General features: G+C 41.4%; 1 non-coding gene across 1 annotated transcript; it reads right to left on the bottom strand.

Annotated features, from left to right (window-relative positions):
- Positions 1-11,182: 11,182 nt before the first annotated feature.
- Positions 11,183-11,339, bottom strand: LOC115067992. The gene has a single exon (XR_003847356.1). It is a non-coding gene; the product is annotated as a U1 spliceosomal RNA (small nuclear RNA).
- Between the last annotated feature and the right edge of the window lie 7,752 nt (positions 11,340-19,091).

Genomic DNA, 19,091 nt, shown 5'->3' with positions numbered 1-19,091 from the left:
TCAGTGTCAGTTCCCTCTCAAAGGCTTCTTCCATCATTTTAGAATAATAGCTGGTTGTCTCCTTTAGCTACAGGTGGGCACCACAGTATTGGAGAAAAAGATTTGAAGTCTTACATCAGAGCAGCACTTTATGGTTAGGAACAAAACCATCAATGAGAAATAGTTGTCTAAATAACTTTTTATATAGATTTAAGCCTAATGTCTGGGAAGTGTAATCCCTTGAACTCTTAAAGAAATATACTGATAACTTTACTCTTTGGTTATACTTTCCTTTTAGGTGTTTAAGATCATACAGTTGGCCCAAATAAATTATTTTTACACTTAAGGTCATTAAGTGTATCATTATCATTTATCATGTAAGTTATCATTTACCAATTTCAGTTTTAGATATATACTCAATAAAACTAAAAGCACAAAGTCACACAAAACTTTTATGTATATGTTCACAGTTGCATTATTTACAATGCCCCCAAAATGGAAACAACTCAAATGTCCATCAGTTAATACATAGATAAATAAAATATAGTATGTTCATATATGGGCTATTATTCAGCAATAAAAAAGGAATGAAGTTCTGTTCTAGACTACAACATGAATAAGTCTTTAAAATAATGTGCTAGGTGAAAGAAGTCATATATGTTGAATACCCAGAACAGGTTAATCCACAGAGACAAAAAGCATATTAATTTTAGGCTTCCAGGGACTAATAGGCAGGAGGAAATCCTCCTAATGACCACAGGATTTCTTTCTGAAGTGATTAAAATGTTATGGAATTAGATAAGGGTGATAGATTAGATTATACCACTATGTAAATATGCCAAAACCCAAGTAATTATGTACTTTAAAATGTCATGTTGTGATGGCATGTGAATTATATATCAATATGGTATTTTCTCAAAGAATCCACAAGTCTGAGCTGGAGATGTGGCTCAGTGGGACCTTAGTTTGGATTCCCAGCGCTTCAGCTGGGCATGGTGGCATGCATCTATAGTCTCAAAACTGGGAGACAGATGGGAGGATCCAGGGAACTTGCTGGTCAACTAATCTAGCCAATTGGTGAGCTCCAAGTTCAGTGAAAGAGAGACTCTGCCTCAAAAAATAAGGTGAATGGGCCAGAGAGATGACTTAGTGGTTAAGAGCACTGGCTGTTCTTGCAGAGGACCCAGGTTTGATTCCCAGCATCCACATGGCAGCTAACAGCCATCCATAACTCCAGTTCCAGGGGATCTGACACCCTCTTCTGACCTCTGTGAGCATTGCACAACACAGGTGAACTTACATATATGCAGTCAATATACTTATACACATAAAATTTTAAAATAATAAATAAAATACTTTTGAAAAAATAAGGTGAACATAGACAGATAAAGGAGGACACCCACTGTCAACCTCTGGCTTTCAGACACACATGCAACCACCACACACACACACACACACACACACACACACAAACCAGTTCAGCTGTAGCCAGGAGTGGTGGGCTGAGGAACGATCAAATATTCAAGGCTAGCCAGGGCTACATAGCAAGATCCTGTCTCAAAATTCTTAAAAAATAAAAAATAAAAAAAATACTACAACAACAAAAATGAGTGAAAGAAAAAGAATCCACAATCAAAATGAAACCTCAATCAGCCTGGTTCACCGAGTAATATTAATTAGCAAAAATCCCTCAACTTCTGTTACGTGACTACAGATTTCTTTCGATAATTTTATCATTTTAAATTTATTAATCACTTGATGTGTGTGTATATGTGTGCGCAGCTTAGAGATTAGAGGCAACTTGGAGTCAGTTCTCTCCATCTACCATGTGGCTTCTGGAGCTTGAACTCATATCATCAGACTTGATAAAAAGCACCTGTACCCACTGAACCATCTCACCAGCTGTAGAGACTCCTTTTAAAAGAATCAAATTTATATGGATCTCAAAGCTCATTTAAATTATTTTCACTAGGGCATGGTAGAATATGCCTTGAATCCTAGCACTCAGGAGGCAGAGGCAGGTGGATCTCTGTGAGATTGAGGCCAGCTTGGTCTACACAGCAAGTTCCAGGCCAGCTGAGGCTACAGGGAGACCTGTCTCAAAAAAAACAAACATTATTTTCACTAGTGTGCTACTTAAATACATGCAAATATGTTTCAGTTTAAGGTCCTTGGCTTTACATATTTGAGCAACTATAAAGTCTTAAAATAACTTTGCAAATTAAATATATTTGAAACTATAAAAATCAATAAAGATCAAATTATCAACATTAAACTGGTAAGGGAGATGATGATGATGGCTGTTTGGTGAAACTGAACTTTGCTTGGATAAACATTGACAGCTATGACATGGGCCTCTCCTGTCTGTCTTGCTACCTCAACTCTCCATCCCTTTTCTAGGTTGTCCTTGTTTGTTTCTCCATTGCTGTGACAAAACACTCTGACCACTACCAACCTGGGAGGAAAGGGTTTATTTATCTTACATCTCTCAGGTCACAGTTCATCAGGGAGCCCAAGGTAGGAACTCAAGGCAGGAACCTGGAGGCAGGAGTTGCAGCACAGGCCATGGAGGAACACTGCTTCCTGGCTTGCTTCCCTGGCCCCTGCTCAGTCTCCTTTCTTATGCAACACAGGCCCACCTGCCAGGGGTGGTACCACCCACAGTGGGCTGGGCCTTTCCACATTACACAACAATCAAGAAAATACCCCACAGACATGGCCATAGGCCAGTTCAATGGAGGCATTTCCCCAACTGAGGCTCCCTCGACCGAGGTATGTCAAGTTGACACTAAAGCTATCCGGAATACAGGTTTAAGCTCCTGAAATAGCATTGTTCATCCGGTCTTAACCTGTGGCTAAGAAATTTTGCTCTATCTTAATTCAAAAGCAAAACCCTAAACTATGGACAAAGAAAGAATATCAACTGATCATTTGGATTACCCAGAATATATTTATAAGAGTTTTTTCTTCTGCCAAAATAAGACATTTTTCCCCCCTAGCAAATCTCATGCCTCTCTAAGTGTTAAATAACTTTTCCTGGAGCCACATGAACAAATTTCTATTCACCTGGATGGGGCATCTATGACAGACCAAAGAGATCATTCTACCCAAGTCTAGCTTAATGAACCAAGAATTTAGTGAGGTTACTAACAGGAGCAGGGTGAAGGGTTACTTACAGGGGAAGGGTGACAATATCAGCTGCAGCACCAAAAGGCCCACCCAGAATGAGTGATGACTCATGAAAGTTTCAGTCCTGCCCAACTTTCGGACAGCTCCACTGAAGAGCATCTCTTCCTCCCCAGCAATTGTTCAGTTTATATAACCTTCAGAAGAGGATTTATAAACCTTGTAACTTTCAGAACATCATGGGCCTTCTGTTTCCTTAGCTTCCAGGGTCTTATGAACCTCCCTCCAGGAAGGAGTGTTTCAACTCAGAAAAAAATGCTATACAACACTAAGAATATATTTGCTGAACCATGAGGTTCCCTGGATCTCAGTTTGGGAACCACTGCTATAACCTGTACCACTGGCTTTCAAGTTTGTGCCTGCATCAGAATCACCTAGGAGGGCTTGTGAGGGCACAGGGTTCTGGGGTTTGATTCAGTGGTCCTGGATGAGACAAGAATGTGCATTTCTAACAATTCCCTAACTGATACTGTTGCTCTGGGGACTACCATTGAGAACCATTGCTCCCTAACTTTCAAATGATCTCTCTCTCTCTCTCTCTCTCTCTCTCTCTCTCTCTCTCTCTCTCTTCTCTCTCTCTTTTCTCTTTCTTTCTCTCTCTCTCTCTCCTCATTCTCTCTCTCTCTCTCTCTCTCTCTCTCTCTCTCTCTCTCGCAAAAGCTAATGAGCCTTTCTTGGATTTTCACACAGAGTCTGCCCAGAAGTAGTACAGGAAAATTCTCATTAATAAACCTCCATGATCCACTGGCCTCCAGTCAAAGGTTTCTATAGCAACCTGCGTTCCAACACAAGTCTCAGGCCACATTTTCACAAACTGCAGCTAGACGAGTGGAAAATAAGTAACCCCTTGTGATCAGCCAAGAAAATGAGGAATAATAAAAGACTAGTACTAGGACCTGAGTGGAATTAATTTCCCAAGATTTAGATCCACAGAACACCAGGCACCCTACCAGAGATTACTTAAGGTTCAAAGCAACATTTTCACATCACTATTTTCATTACCACTGCTTCCTGCATGGAGATAGTTTTCCACCTTTTTCTTAATAATCTCATATTCATTCCAAGGCACCACAGTGTGGTGAGATGAGCTCAGTGGTCATATTTTGAATAGTGATTTCATCATTTGTTAGTTGTGATGATCTGAGACAAGTTATTTAACCTATAAGAAGATTTGGTCTCCTCATAAACTCACTAAAAATAGCAATTCTGGCCTATAGCAGCCAGAATCTAACCATTAAGCATGACTACTTTTAAGTGTTTATAACAGAAAAGGCAAAAAGGCCAAAGACAGGGAACTATTTCCACAGATGAAGTGAAGAGGGAGCTAAGGAAGGTTTCAACCATCCCTAGGGTAGAAGACAGAGAGAAGAGATGGAATTGTGAAGTCTGGGGTCACCTGAGGAAGCTGGGGACCATACCGCAGTCTGATGGGGTAGCTATTGTCCTGGCAGCCTCCTGAGGGGCAGGGTGGGGGTTGCTCTGCTTTCTTCTCCTTCCCCCACGGTCTGCAGTCCCAGATCCTTCCACTGCACAACCATGAAGATGCAGCCTGGGGCCCTTGCTCTGTGGACTGACTCCCCTGTTCCAGGGCATAGGAGCTACATTAGAGGACCAACAAGCCCAGGGCCAGCCCAGGATTGTGAGGATCAAGTGATAGCACTCGGAAGTCCAGGCCTGCTATAGATGGTATATTTTAAATTCATACTTGCTTGCCTATCCCTCAGACCCCTGGACAAATTTTCCACTCCTCATGGAGCCTCTTTGTCCTCCTACTCTCTCATCAGGCAGTTCTTTCCTCCCATTTCCTCGCCCACACTCGGTGGCAGACAGCAAGTTGGCTGGCCTCCCAATCGATGAGACTATGCACTGTGTGAAATCCTAGGGAAGGGGTTGCATGGTTCAGCTACCAGATCCAATAATGCTCTCTTCTTCTACCTGAGTGCCCTGTCTCCACACACCAGGTCGTCCACATGTCAATGTGGCACCAACCCAGCAAGTCAACAGGACACACCAGCCCCTCTCATTGCAGCTCTTCCTCTGCCCAGATACATCACAGTTGGCCATATTAAAACTGTGCAGTTTGTCCCAGAGTCCCCTCCTCCCAACACTCAAGGCTGCATCTACTTATCTGAAAGAACAGATAGAAAGAGATCTCTGAGTTCTCTCTTTCAGCCATCACCTTGCACTGTTTGCATTTGCATATGGCTATATCCCGGGCACTGCCCTACCTGCCTGGGTTTCAACCACAGGTAAACACCTCAAAATGCTAGCAACCTGGACACAAATGATGTTCTGTTGACTAAAGAGCAGCTACAGGAACAAAAGACTCCAATGTTTATTGTAGGAGCAGCATGGGGTATATCGTCAAATCCAATCCTACTTACAAGTAAGTCATTTGTAGATTCAAACAGATCAGACTTGTGTAGGGAAAATTAGGGGAAGAAAAAAATTTTTTTTCACACAGGGTCTGTATGAAAATATTGTGTCAGTTTGTACTACAGGGTATACAAAAGAATTTTTCCTCTTAGATGTCTTTAACAAATAGAACCTAGGTGTGAACAGAATCTATGAGCCTGGTCCACATGGACTGGTGTCAAGTCCATGCAATTGGCTAAATACTCCACTTTTTTTTTATTTCAGATTTGATATAATCAGGGCAGAGTTTCTCTCTGTCTCTCTGTCTTCTCTCATGAAATTTATTCTATCTGGTATCTTATGTTTGAGATCTCTCTCTCTCTCTCTCTCTCTCTCTCTCTCTCTCTCTCTGCTTGTGCATGTGGAAGACAGAAGGTGTTGTTCTTCCTCAAGCACCAATCACCATTTTTTTTGCGTGTGTGAGAGACACCTGAAACTTGCCAAGTAGTTAGGCTGGATTGTCAGCCAGTCACAGGGACCCACTTGCCTCTGCATCCCCAGAACTGAGGTTCCAAGCCTGCCCCACCACAAGCAGCTTTTCATGTGGGTTCTGGGGATTGAACTCTGATCCTCATGCTTGGACGACAAGCACTTTACCAAGTGAGTCATCTTCATGACTGGAGTTTTTGACATTTTAACCAACTCTGCTTTGTCAGTGCTTCTTAAAACGTGGCTCCATATCACAAGGGAGTTTACTGGAAGTGCAGATTCTCAGGCTGTGCCCGAGCCCTGTACTAAAACAGAAGCCTATGGGCCTATGGGAGGTAGAACTCAGCCAAGGGTAGTTAACAAGACTTTCAAGTGTTTCTGTTGCACACCAAAGTTTGTGAACCACTGACCTGTGAAGTCAACACAAATACCTCCCTCCATCTGTGTTTTAACAAGCCCTGCAGGTGATTCCGGTGCATGTGAGATTTGAGAGTCACTGGGCTGTGGAAATCCACACTGATAAATGTGAACTATAAATTGGATTTAAATCCCAGACCTCCTCACAATCTGAAATCTTCTGACTTTCTAATGCTGATTTACTAAGTGCTCTTTATACAAGAAAGACTTTTACCACGAAGGGCGGGTGCTTTACTGCAAGAACACGGTGGAAATGAGAGCCCCGCCAGCATTGTCCTGTCAGAATGAGCCTCCTCTCTACTGAACTCTCATTTTCCATTTGGAGGGGAAGGGAGGTTATGTACTTTCCAAGCATGCCACCCTTTGCTAGTAAATGCTTCTTTTCTGTAATTGGCTGACCATGCACAAATGCCCTTCTGTGCCCACTAAGAAATAGCAGGTCCCGACATGGGAATGGAACCCTATTTCCTTGTTCTTTTTTTTAAAACCTGTAAAGGCCCTTCCTCCCTTCCAAGAATAGAGGCGTTTTGGCAAAGAAGAAGGTCTTTTTTTCCAGGGTGACAAAAAGCACTTTCTCTCCACTCTTTTGTTGTGCTGTTAGATTTGAAACCCTTTGCCCTGAGAACAATACACCGCGAGTTGCTTTATTTTATTATTTTTTTTATTTTATTTTTGCTTTCTGCTGTGCTTTCTTCCACCCTTAGGATAATAGGCCACCATTTTAACACCAGAGAACAGGTATCTGTGGTGAATCCAAGTTGAATGTCAGTCAGGCCTGTAAGTACCACTACTCTCTTAGCTGGAGTGCACAGAGAGGCTCGATTTGAAGAAAGCTGTGTGACACTCCAGTGAAGGCCTAGTGAGGAGGAAATGGACTCCCACATCAATAGAATGCTAACAACCCTGGTGGGCATACAACCCTGAAGGTAATTTGGGAAATTTAGGAAGTCAACGAAGATGAATAAATAAGACAGCAACCAACCAATTTCCTTTTTCGTTTTTATGAAGACTGTGATTGTAGGCCATAAGCTTCCTCTCATCACTAATGAATGAAACAGAGGAAGAGAGAGTTTTAAATATGTGGTAGTGCTAAATAACCCATAACTAAATGTATAACATGAGGAATATGTATCTTCCTGAGGAGAGCCTGCAAATAGAGCTTACCCAGGAAGACTGGGAAAAAACAAAAAACCTCTTCTTTTGTGCTAAACCAGAGTTATACTATATACCTTTAAACATTGCTCCTAGTGTATAAAACCAGCCATAAAATGAAGGTTTGATGGTCAGCTTGATAATTAGATCATTCTAGACAGCCAATCCCGGCAAATCATGTCCCAAAGTTAATGGTTCCCTTTGTAATTAGCTCTGTCTACAACCATCAAATTAACAAATAACTGCCAAGTCACCAGCACACAGTGGGGAGAAGCTACAGAACAGCCCCTGGGGGCTTCTTCTCCTGCGTCTGCCCCACCCCCATCTGGTACTAGTTTCACCTCTGTCCTTCTCCATCAGGGTAGTAGAAGAGAGCCCTCTGGACCTATGGTTTGAGAGTTTCCAAGCCTGGCTTTCTTTATAGCAGACATTCATCTTTAATGATCTAAAACATTCTGCCCAAAACGCTCATCTTTAAAAGAGCCCAGAGAACACAAAGAGGTTGAGACTTCAGCTTCACTGTTTCCACAGTGTCATTTCATGGGCTTTCTTGTTTTACTCCACAACCCTGTAACTGGGGGTTATTTACACATCTGAAACCAGTGTTTTCAAGTGACATCCCAAGTCAAATTCTAAAAGTCAAAGATTTCCAGGAACTCAGGTCTCCTTCACCCCAGTGCTCTGAAACTAAACTGGACTACATTTATCAAGTACCTGACCAGGAGTGATGGGTCGTGCTTTCAAACTCAGTACTCAGTAGTCTGAGGCTAGAGAACTGCTGCAAAGAGGCCACCTTGCTCTATATATTGAGTTCTAGGTCAACCTGAGTTCCAGGATAAGACCCTAATCACACATGGTCTCCTGGATTTGGGAAGGGCTAAAGTACATTATCTGGAGAAGGCTAAGAAGAGAAGGCTTGATCCATGCTAGGTAAAGGCTTTCCAGTGTGCATACCCTCAAGTCATTCATATGCCTCAGCAACCCCTCAGTTATCTTGGTAAGTAAGCTCAGTAAATTCATTGGTTCCCCAGTAAAACTTTATTCAAACGTTGGTTTGACATTAGAACCTTAAAAGGGAATTCATTGCTTAGCATCCCCAGGAAAAGAATTCTCACAACAGATGGAAAATTTATTTGTTAATGCTATTATGTCTCACAATTATTAAAAGAAGAAAATGAGAATGTAAAAGATGTTAAAAGAACATGGGAATGGAGATATTTTCCAAAATAGAAAAAATGAGAAAGCCTAAACAAGCGATGAAGGTCTGTGTAGCTTTGTTATTATTTATAAAGGATAAGACAAAAATAATATACACATGATCTTAAAGTTTCCAAGGTCATAGTTTAGTCAACTAAGGAACAAAATATATATCTAATCAAGGTTTATCTGAGAACATTTGGTTTTTTTACCCAAGCATTATCTACATAGCACATGATAATTAAATGTACCAGACTGGTAGAACTAACCTTATTGGATGTTTAACAGCCATACTTTGAGGCCTATATAATGTGGTCAGAGGGACTTAAAGAACAATATTTGCCCCTTGCCCTCCAAGGTCAACAAAGTTCCATGGGACTATGGAGCATCTCTCAAAATGTCCTGTAACTGTGGTGAGTCACTTGTCCTCTCGTTCAGGGAGGCCATGGAGACCCCAGCAGATGGACTTGAACCAGTGTCCAGTCTACAAAGAGAAGGGTCAATTCAGAGGAAACGTCTCATCCATGCTTCCAAGTGAAGCCAGCCATGGTCGAACAGGATCTTTGACTTATTTTCACATAAATGGAACTGGTAAAAGAAAGGAGCCAGAGGCTCCTCCCAAGCCCATATGACCCCTGAGGAACAGATCCTCAAACAACCCCAAGAGTAAAAATAAATTGATTTATTTGGGCCAACTGTATGGTCTTAAACACACAAAAGGAAAATATAACCAAAGAGGAAAGTAATCAGTATATTTCTTTAAGAGTTCAAGGGATTACACTTCCCAGACATTAGGCTTGCTGCCCAGATGTAAGACTTCAAATCTTGGTGTGCAATACTGTAGTGCCCACCTGTAGCTAAGGGAGACCACCCACTATTGTTCTAAATTTGTTTTCTCCCCCTATCTAGAAGCTTTGAGAGGGAACTGACACTGATTCTAACCACTCCAACAGCTATCAAAGTGCCTGAAAGCAAAGTGCCTGAAAGTCATTGAAAGGGATTTTTTTCCAGTTCCCTGTCTAGAACTTGTAATGCTAACTACTCTTGCCTTTACTTCTTCACATCTCCTATTCACCAGTCAAGGACTTTCTTGTCTCCTTACAGATAAGAATTACGCAATTTGGGAGTCTTTCAGATAGACCCACAGAAGAGGTACCCCAATTGCCTCACTCTGCGTCCCTGTTCAGCATGGAAGAAGCCAGAGCAGTCTGTATCCTGATTCCCTATCCGCAAGTTGGGTAACCTCTTCAGAGGATGGTGTGATAAGAATAGGAGGTAGGAATTGGCTAGGAAGTTAGTGTAAAAAGACCCCAAAGAAAAGTAACCAGCTTCTTGGCTAAAAGTCAAAATGTCCTTGGGCCTCTTAGCAACATACTCCACTCCAAAGGCCCAAAATGTTGAAAGTATTTGGGAGCTGTTATGTAATTCTTAAAAGATTTTAGGGTTACCTCTTCAGAGGGGGTAATGTTAGAGTAGCAAAAATCCCCATTAAAAAAAAAAAAAGAAGAAGAATGCCTATATGAAGTTATCAGGAAAAAAGTGATGGGGAGATATAGGAGGAGTTGGAGGGGTGGGAATGGGCATGGATTTGATCACATCTTTTGAGTCATTATATTCCAGAACTGCAAAGATGCCCAAATACCTCTTTCAGAATCCCTGGAGACACAGAGTCCAGGAAGTGAAGGAGGAAGCTGGGCATCTATGTTTCATGGGATTCTGTCTTGGTAGGTTTCCTCAGATCCCAAGGAAGATCCCAGAGCTGCAAGTTCATGTCCTCACAAGTCAGCTTTGCCACAGGTGATCCAGCCCAGGGAACTATCCTCCAAACTCTGTCCTCATTGACTCTTAACTAAGAGGTCATTTACTGGTTTCAATTGAGTAAAATCTTTCCAATGACTAGATACTGTCATTTTCCAACCAGAGCACTCCCACTCCCATTTGAAAGGTTTTTTTCCATTTTGTTTTTATGTGGTTGGTTGGTCATTTTTTTTTTTTTTGATATTTGTTTTTTGGTGTTTGGGTATTTTTATATTTATTTATTTGTTTGTTTGTTTGTTTGTTTGTTTGTTTTGGTGAAAGCAGCCTTATTGAGAAAAAGGTAGATATTTGAGAATGCTATCACACTATTGTACATGAAATAAAGAGTGGGATGGCTTAAATGTATAAAGCAAATAAAAAAGAAATGGTTCTAAAATAGTTTAGTTGAGGGTTCAGACTTCTGGATGAGATGGAGAAGTAGGAAACCCTGTGTGAGCTGGTGAGGGAGAGAGCCAGAATGAAAATAAGTAGACTTTATCTCAAAGAGAAAAGTAAAAAAGAAAAAAAAAAAAACCCAAAACTTCAGAAACCAACAAAAGTAGTTGACAGTTCAAGGAAAGGAACTTCTTTTTTTGTTTTTAATTAGGCGAGCATGAACACAGCACTCCCCACACACATGCACTGCCACAAATTATGCAGTTGCATTTCCTCCAATTGGGGAAATTGAAGGGTCTGCACATCCAGAGTACAATGGATAAGCCTCACCCTGGCCTCACCACTTTCCTGATCCCCTACCAAGTAAGTATTCTTCTTTTAAAGAGTTATTTTTATGATTTTTAATCATGCCTATGTGTGTCTGTGTCTGTGTGTGGATATATGCATGTGAGTGCAGGTGCCTGTGGAAACCAGAAGAGGATGTCGGATCCCCTCGAGCTGGAGTACACACAGTTGTGAGCCACCCAGCATGGGTGCTGGGAACCAAACTCATGTCCTCTGCAAGAGTAGTACACATTCTTCATTGCTGAGCCATCTCTCCAGTTCCTGAAGCTCCTTAATGTGTATAGAACAAGACCCAAGGGAAATACATCTATCTTGAACAAAGGAAATGAGGATACTTAGGGGCAATTTGAAGACCAGTCACTCTGTTTTAAAGCATCCCTTAAAGACAGAGTGATAAGAAAGGCCATTAGCAGATACCACCGAGTCTATAGTTAAACACTGAGAACTGAAACTAATTATTCATTCAGGATTCCTATGTGTCATTTAGAATATATTTAAAGAAACAAACAAAAAATCCTCTCATAATGTAAGTCAGGAATAGACTTGGTTCAGAAAGGATTCTGCTCTCTCTCTCTCTCTCTCTCTCTCTCTCTCTCTCTCTCTCTCTCTGTGTGTATGTGTGTGTGTGTGTGTGTGTATGGCACTGGTAGCGGATGGTACTAGTAGTGGTAACTGGAGTCAAACTCATGGTCTTGAGCATGCTAAGCAAACACTACCATGAAAAGAAACAGCTCAAGACGAGTATTAAACAGGACTTGGGAGGAAGCTTGTAAGGCTTCTTAAGACCTAACCTAAGAAATCCCAAAATGACATTTCTGTAATAATCAACAAAGTCACTAAGGTAATCTCAGACTTAAGAGACAGGGGAACAGACCTCACTTCTTGAGGAAAAGAGACGTGTATAAGAGAGCAGGAACTTTGGAGACCATCAACCATACGTGAAGTGCCCAAGCTCCACAGAGGCAGTCCTTTCTCTAGCTCCCGCTGACTATGTGCTTTCACAACCAAACTCCTGGTCTTTGAAACTCTGCCTGGCCCAGTTTATATTCCCACCCCACCTACCACTGTTTGTGGCCCCTTGTTACTGCCTAAATCAACCCCGTATTTTTTCCATCTTTGCTCATTACTCTTTTGGTTTCCTTTGTCACAAGGCAAAGGGCAGGTCAGTGGTAGAGTGAAAAAAAATTGTAATACAGAATCAAGTAAGAATTTGATAGTGAAAAGAAGTTCATTGAAAAGGTTGATGATCTCTAGAATATCGCTTATGTTTCAAATAGAAATATTTGACTGACTTCTCAGATGGTATTAGTTCGTGATGCTTGGCCTTCGTGTTCCACTGCTCCACAGTATGTGGTTCAGCATCTTGCTTTGGTTTAGCATCTTTGTACCCAGTGTTTTCTTAAGACTATTTGCAAGAGAGGGATGGAACCAGGTGACAGGAACCTCTGAGAGCTGCACCAAGCACATCCTGCAACCTGACAAAATATCTGGCCACTGTACCTGTTCAGTATCTGTGAGCATCTTTGGAAAGAGGTTTCGATATCAATCAAACTGAACCCACTTCCTTCTCAAAGACATTTGACAATTTTTTTCCTTTGAAAACTGCCATCAGAGAAGGAAAAATCTGCTCTTTCCTTAACTCTGTTTTCACAGGAAAACTCTGTTTTCCTAGCCTTGGCTCAGCACTGGCTTCCTTGAGTCAAAAAACAAAAACAAAAATTAACAAAAAGGGGTGCATCCTCCATATGGAGTTCCTTTAAGCTTTTGGCTTTCTGTCAGGAGTACATGCCTCATGGATAACAGGTACTTTCATGTGTCAAGGCCTGGAGAAACAGATGTCCACAGTCTCCTCAGATTCCTCCTTTAGTCTCCCCTGACTGAAGACACACCCTCCTTCTTTGATGATTAATCTTCATTTTCAATTTGGATTTAGAAACACTCTTAGGGGACTGGATCCAGGAGACCATTTCTGGGTACATCTGACATAGTATTTCTAGAGGGGTTTAACTGAGGACAGAACACCACTCTGAATAGAGGTGGCGCCATCCCATTGGCCAGGCTGAATGAAAAGGAGAAGGCAAGGGGAGCCCCAGCATTCACCCCTCTCTACTTCCTGGCTCTGGACACATTGTAAAACCAGCCACTTTATGCTGCTGACACCATGCTGTCCCTGCAGTAATGGTCTGTACTCTCAGACCATGAGCCAGAATAAACCTTTCTTCTTTAATTTGCTTTTATCAGCTATTTTGTCACAGCAACCAGAACATGATTAATATACCAAAAGTCTTCCTGGTGGGCCTAAGACTAGTTGCCAAACCCTCCGTGAGCCTCACTAAGAAAAGTGCCATGATCCCCCATGTGCCTGGCAAAGAAATCACATGCCCTTACCATTGCTGGGCAAAGTGGAAGACAACCATGTGTGGAGGAGTCTATGAATAAAAAAGGCAGACAGCACCCCCAGAAAGGAAATAAGGTTGAGAAATAAGGATGAAAGGGAGTCCTTGAACATGTCCATGTGGTTAAATCTTAAGGATGCCATTCCTGCTGGGAATACTGTGAAAGCTACTGCCTCCTCTTACGCAAATCCTCTCCCATGGAAGATGCCATCTGCAGACTCTAAACACTAAAACGAATCCTGTAAGAACTCCCAGTTAGAAAGCAGAAGAGGGACAGGAGTATATAAGGACAGCAGGCTATATGTCTGGTTCCAACCTGTCTTCAGCAATCTGAGTCCTTCCCACAAATGTACAAGAGGTCACAAAGAGCTACAGAACTTTCTGGGGTAGAAGCATTTGGATGTAAAAATGCATCAAAGACCATTTTCAGGGCAGGTTTACAAGGTCACATTCCCCTCATCCATTAGCCTCCTTGCCTACACACTGTTTACCAAGGAGGGACGCTCAGGGAGAAGGGTGTTATCATGACCCAAGCCGCTGCAGCACAGTGCACGGCTATTACATGGTTGTCTAGACTTCTGCCCTTGAGTTACAATGAAACAGATGTCTAGGGTTCACAGAATCACCCATCAACAAGGTCTCCTCAGACAACTCTATTTGCAAAAACACCTCATATGCCAAAAGGGTGTGTTGATTGCCAAGTGACTTCCAAGCTACTATATAACAAGTCACTATAGCTCTTGACAACTAATTGCCTAGCTTTTAAACCCAGTTTAACCCAGGCCTCCTTACAAATGTGATTGTTGGGCAAAAGTTTGAAAGAAGCGAAGTGCTGGGGATATTTGAGGAAAGAGCTTTCCAGAAAAAGGGAACAGCCAGGCTAAGGGAACACAGAGGATTTCCCTTTCTGACGTTGTGGAACTTCACCCCCATGAGCAAGCTCTCAGCCCAGCAACATCAAAAGCCAGAATGAAGCTGGGGCAGGGCAGCCAGAACAGGACAATATTTGTGAGAAGTCCTAACTTTAAAGAAAAGCTCAAAGTAACGGAGAGAATTAGCTATGGGGATAGCTGAGCAAAATGATTTTTCAGGTAGGCTGTTATACCCATTGGCATTTTTTTAAAGATTTTTAAAATTTATGAGCATGTGTATGTACCTATGTGAATTTATGTATACCACATATGTGCAAATGCTCTTGGAGGCCAGAGGGTATGGGATCCTCTGGAACTGGAGTTATAGGCAGTTGTGAGCTGTGGATGTGGGTGCTGGGAACGAAACCCAGATCCTCTACAAGAGTAGTAAGTACTTGTGACCACTGAGCCACCATTTCAGTCCACACTCTGCATTTTATGTGCATTCTAGGAATCAGAGCTCTGGTCCTCAAGCTTGATTGGCAAGCGCTTTAATCACTGGGCCATCTCCCCAGCCTTTCTCCTGCTTCTTAACAGCCCTCCCTCACCCAAAATAAATAAACACAAGAGATGATCTGGCACCATTACATACAGCTGAACACACAATTACAAGAATTATATCTCTCAGGTAATTGTATTTTCCCAATTTTGATAGACATCATTATTCTATCATTACAGAACACTTAAGCAGAACTCTGTGCCAAGTGTTATTCAAAGCACTTTCCGCATATAAATGCAAATAGTATTTCTATCCTGTGAAGCAGATACCATTTATAGAGGAAAAAAATAGGTAAGAGGAAGGTAAATACTTCACCCAAGGTCACAGACCACCCAAGATCAGAGTCACAGCGCTGTACCACTGCATCACGCTGACTGCCAAGGACAGGTGAAACTTGAAGCCTTTTCTTAGAAGAATGACTGACCCACAAGATAAGACAGGGAATTTGTTTGGTGTGAGGACCAGCAGCAAGTGCTCAACTACACCTGCAGAGGGGCTTCCCAAGGAAGTAAATCTAGGGGGCTGGAGACCAGAGACCTGCAGCTTATTGCATGAGACTTGGGGCCCCTGGGAGGAAGAGTATGGGAAGGCTTTAATTAGAGGGTACAAATGTCAGAAGACATTACAAATCCTGGCTAGAGCAAGAAAATAGTTTCTAGGATACTGGGCTGACTATTAAAAATATCTTAAGCTGTATACAGTAGCATACACCTGTTATCCCAGCACTCAGGAGCCCGATCTCAAGTTTAAGCCTCCCTGGGCTACACAGTCTCAATATAAATATGTGTATGAGTATGTGTACACATGTGTTCTATAAAATACATATATGTATATACATATATATATTTATAGGATGTGCTTTCATTTTCAAACTCTCTCCAATAGTGCACAAAATCATTTTTATCGTTGGCCATGGAGCAGATAAGTTGAGTTGCAAGTTTTATATAACTATGGCAGCAAGTCTTATAAATGCAAGGCAGGGCTTTACTGTTTATTATGTGTGCTATATAGGTTTTTTTTGCTCAAATTTTTCAAAAGTTAGAGATAAGATTTGGCAGTCAAGAAGCAAAGATTGAGCCTCATGTGGTGGTGTATACGTTTAATCCCAGTATTTGGGAGGCAGAGACAGAGGCAGACAGATCTCTGTGAGATTGAGCCCAACCTGGTATACATAGCAAGTCCCAGGCCAGCTGGGCCTACAGGGAGACACTGTCTCAGAACAAAACAAAACAGAACAAAACAAAAAACAAACAAAAAAAGAAGCAGCAAAGATTGATTACCCATGAGAGGGCTCTGACAATCTTCACTAAATGCTGGGTCTTAATTGTAAAACAACCACAGCTGAACTGTGGGCCTTCCCTAAAGTGACCTGGGCCACTTTTACTTCCATCTCCCAGTTATAACTTTCAAGTTAAACCAAACCATAAATTGTGTCCTGAATCAGGATTCTATTATAATTTTATATAGTCAAAGCAGAGAACCAGATATAAAAGTTATAAAACTTAGTTACATTTCTATTTCAAAAGAAAAAAAAATGGAGACAATTTTTGCAGCAAGGCAAACCTACTTTCATGTGCTAGTTGATAGTAATGTTTCCTTTGGGATTGTATGGGGTCTGGATCTAAGTAGTCATGATAATGAATAGATCTTGAAACAGAGGCCTTTGCTATGGATGTAATTAACTACCTGCTGTTATCAATATATTGAATATTTCCCAAAAGCCCATGCATTAAAGGCTTGACCACTAGAGTGGTGCTATTGGTAGATGGTGGAACCTTTAGGTGGTGAGGCCTAGAGGGAGTCCTTAGGTCACTGGGGGCATGATCTATGCTCTCAAAGGGAATTGTGAAACCTTAGCCTCTCTTTATCTCTAGTTCTCTCTGCCATTAGGTGAGCAGTTCTGCTCTGCCACATGATCCTTCCATAATACAGACTTATCACAGGCCCAAAGCAACAGGGCAAATTGATTCTGGACTAAAAGTTCCAAAACTGTGAGCCAAAATATCTTTTTCTTTTTACAACTTATCTCAAATATTTTGTTATAGTGATAAAAAGCTTACACACCAGCCAAACTGTGTGTGAATTAAGTCCATTAGTTTCAATTTATGGGTCCTAGAAAATCAAAGCCATATTTAGCAGCTTGATCACTCTTCTTCCATTCAAAAACTATCTGTAAACTTATTGTGTGTCAAGAACTATGCTGAGTACCCATTGACAAATGAAATGATAAATGAGCTCCTTGGCCTTGGGAAATCTGGAATCTGTGATTTAACTGCTTTTAGAACAATGCTAAGCCATGCCCAGCCTTTGAGGGATGTCATGTTTTATTGCTCCACCTAATTCTAGGAAAATACTTGTCTCAGAAAATAATAGTGTTTTTCATGGATGCTATATAATATTACAATTCTGGAAATATATCATGAAAAAAATTAGTAAACAATGCCCCTGAGCTGGCTCTGTGTTTTTCCATCAAGTTTAATGTACTAGATATTCATATTTATTGTCAGGTAAGTGGCAACAGATCCTAAAGGTTTAACATAAACTTATAGACAGCAAATTTTCATTTGAGAATCCATTTTCATTTCATGAATCCATCTTCTGTGACCCAAGAAGTGACTATCACAATTTGAGCTCAGGGGGAAAATACCACAACATGCTATACATAGCAGATTGTTTTTGAGAGAATCCAGTTAGAGGCGAAGGTACATACTTGTTAAAAGGTGGCACCTACTGGTAGGATAGAACACTGCAGCTCGGTTCTATTAGACAATGAACACATCAGACTCACAATGGAAACAGTTAGTTTGAAAGATTTTTGTTCCCTGACATCCAAACCCTCTTCCCATGTGAGTAGCCTACTCCACTATAGAAGACCCTAGCTTCTACCACAAAAGCAGACAGGCTCTCCTTTCCCTAAGCCTGGGCTCAGTCTTTTAAACAGATTACCAGTGATCTTGAATCTCAAGAGACCTCAAGAAGAGATGGGCAGCATAGAGATGCTGTAGTGGCTGAGCTCGACAGGGGTATTTGGGTCCAGCAGAGCAGCACATTGTTCTGCTCAGATTGTTTCTAGGTGTGGCCTCCCTTCCTATTTCTAGCATCTGCTTCCCCACACATGCTATAAATTCTTCCAACTACCTCCTTTTTCCAATAAATGGCTTCTCCATTTAAGGTAGCAGAGTAAACTGTTGGTCAGAAACAATAATCCTCACTGAAACTCTGTCAAACATCATGTGACAGGCACTGTTACACCATCACACATGGTCTTGGTTGGTCCTTCTCCAAAACCCCATGAGGTAAAATCAGTGCTGGAAAGGAGGCAAAGATACTAACTTGCCCAAGCCACACAAACTAGTTTGGCAGAGCTAGAGCAAAAATTCAACCCAGTCTGATGCTGTAACTGATTCTCTCAAGCAATTCCCTACTCCATAAAGGGAAAAAATGCTGGGACTTTTAAAAGGAAGGTAAGGCTTGACAGAGTCCTAACGTCTGTGGGCAGACGCAGCTGGTGGCTTCAGAAGTCCTGCGAAGGCATGAGGGAACTGCAATACTGAGCTGATACTGGACACGATTTTACCACAAAACTGTTGAGGCCCACATGTCCTTCACTGGCAGGGGACTCTTTCCAAAGTCTAAGTTTAATTTTGTGTTTATAAATATAGATTCATTTTCTTAAGAAAGACCACACCCTAATGGGATAAACTTCAGATGCACAAAACCTGGATCCATCTCTGAGTCAAGTCATGCATGGATCAGATTAGAGATTCAAGTCCCAGATTTGCAGCTCAAGTAGGGGGTCTTTACAGAGACATAAACCTACAAAATATGGGTTTAATTTTATTTATTTAGTTGGTTGGTTATTCATTTACTTATTTGTTTTTTAAATAATTTTTACAGAAAAATTCATTTTTAATGCTATTGACATTAAGATGTTTGCACATGTGTTTCTAATCTCTATATATCTGATTATTA

This window comes from Nannospalax galili, unplaced genomic scaffold, assembly GCF_000622305.1.
Source record: "Nannospalax galili isolate Female #2095 unplaced genomic scaffold, S.galili_v1.0 scaffold346, whole genome shotgun sequence".
Classification (NCBI taxonomy): Eukaryota; Metazoa; Chordata; class Mammalia; order Rodentia; family Spalacidae; genus Nannospalax; species Nannospalax galili.
The sequence above is the reverse complement of the archived record's forward strand: the minus strand, read 5'-3'. Positions and strand labels throughout refer to the sequence as shown.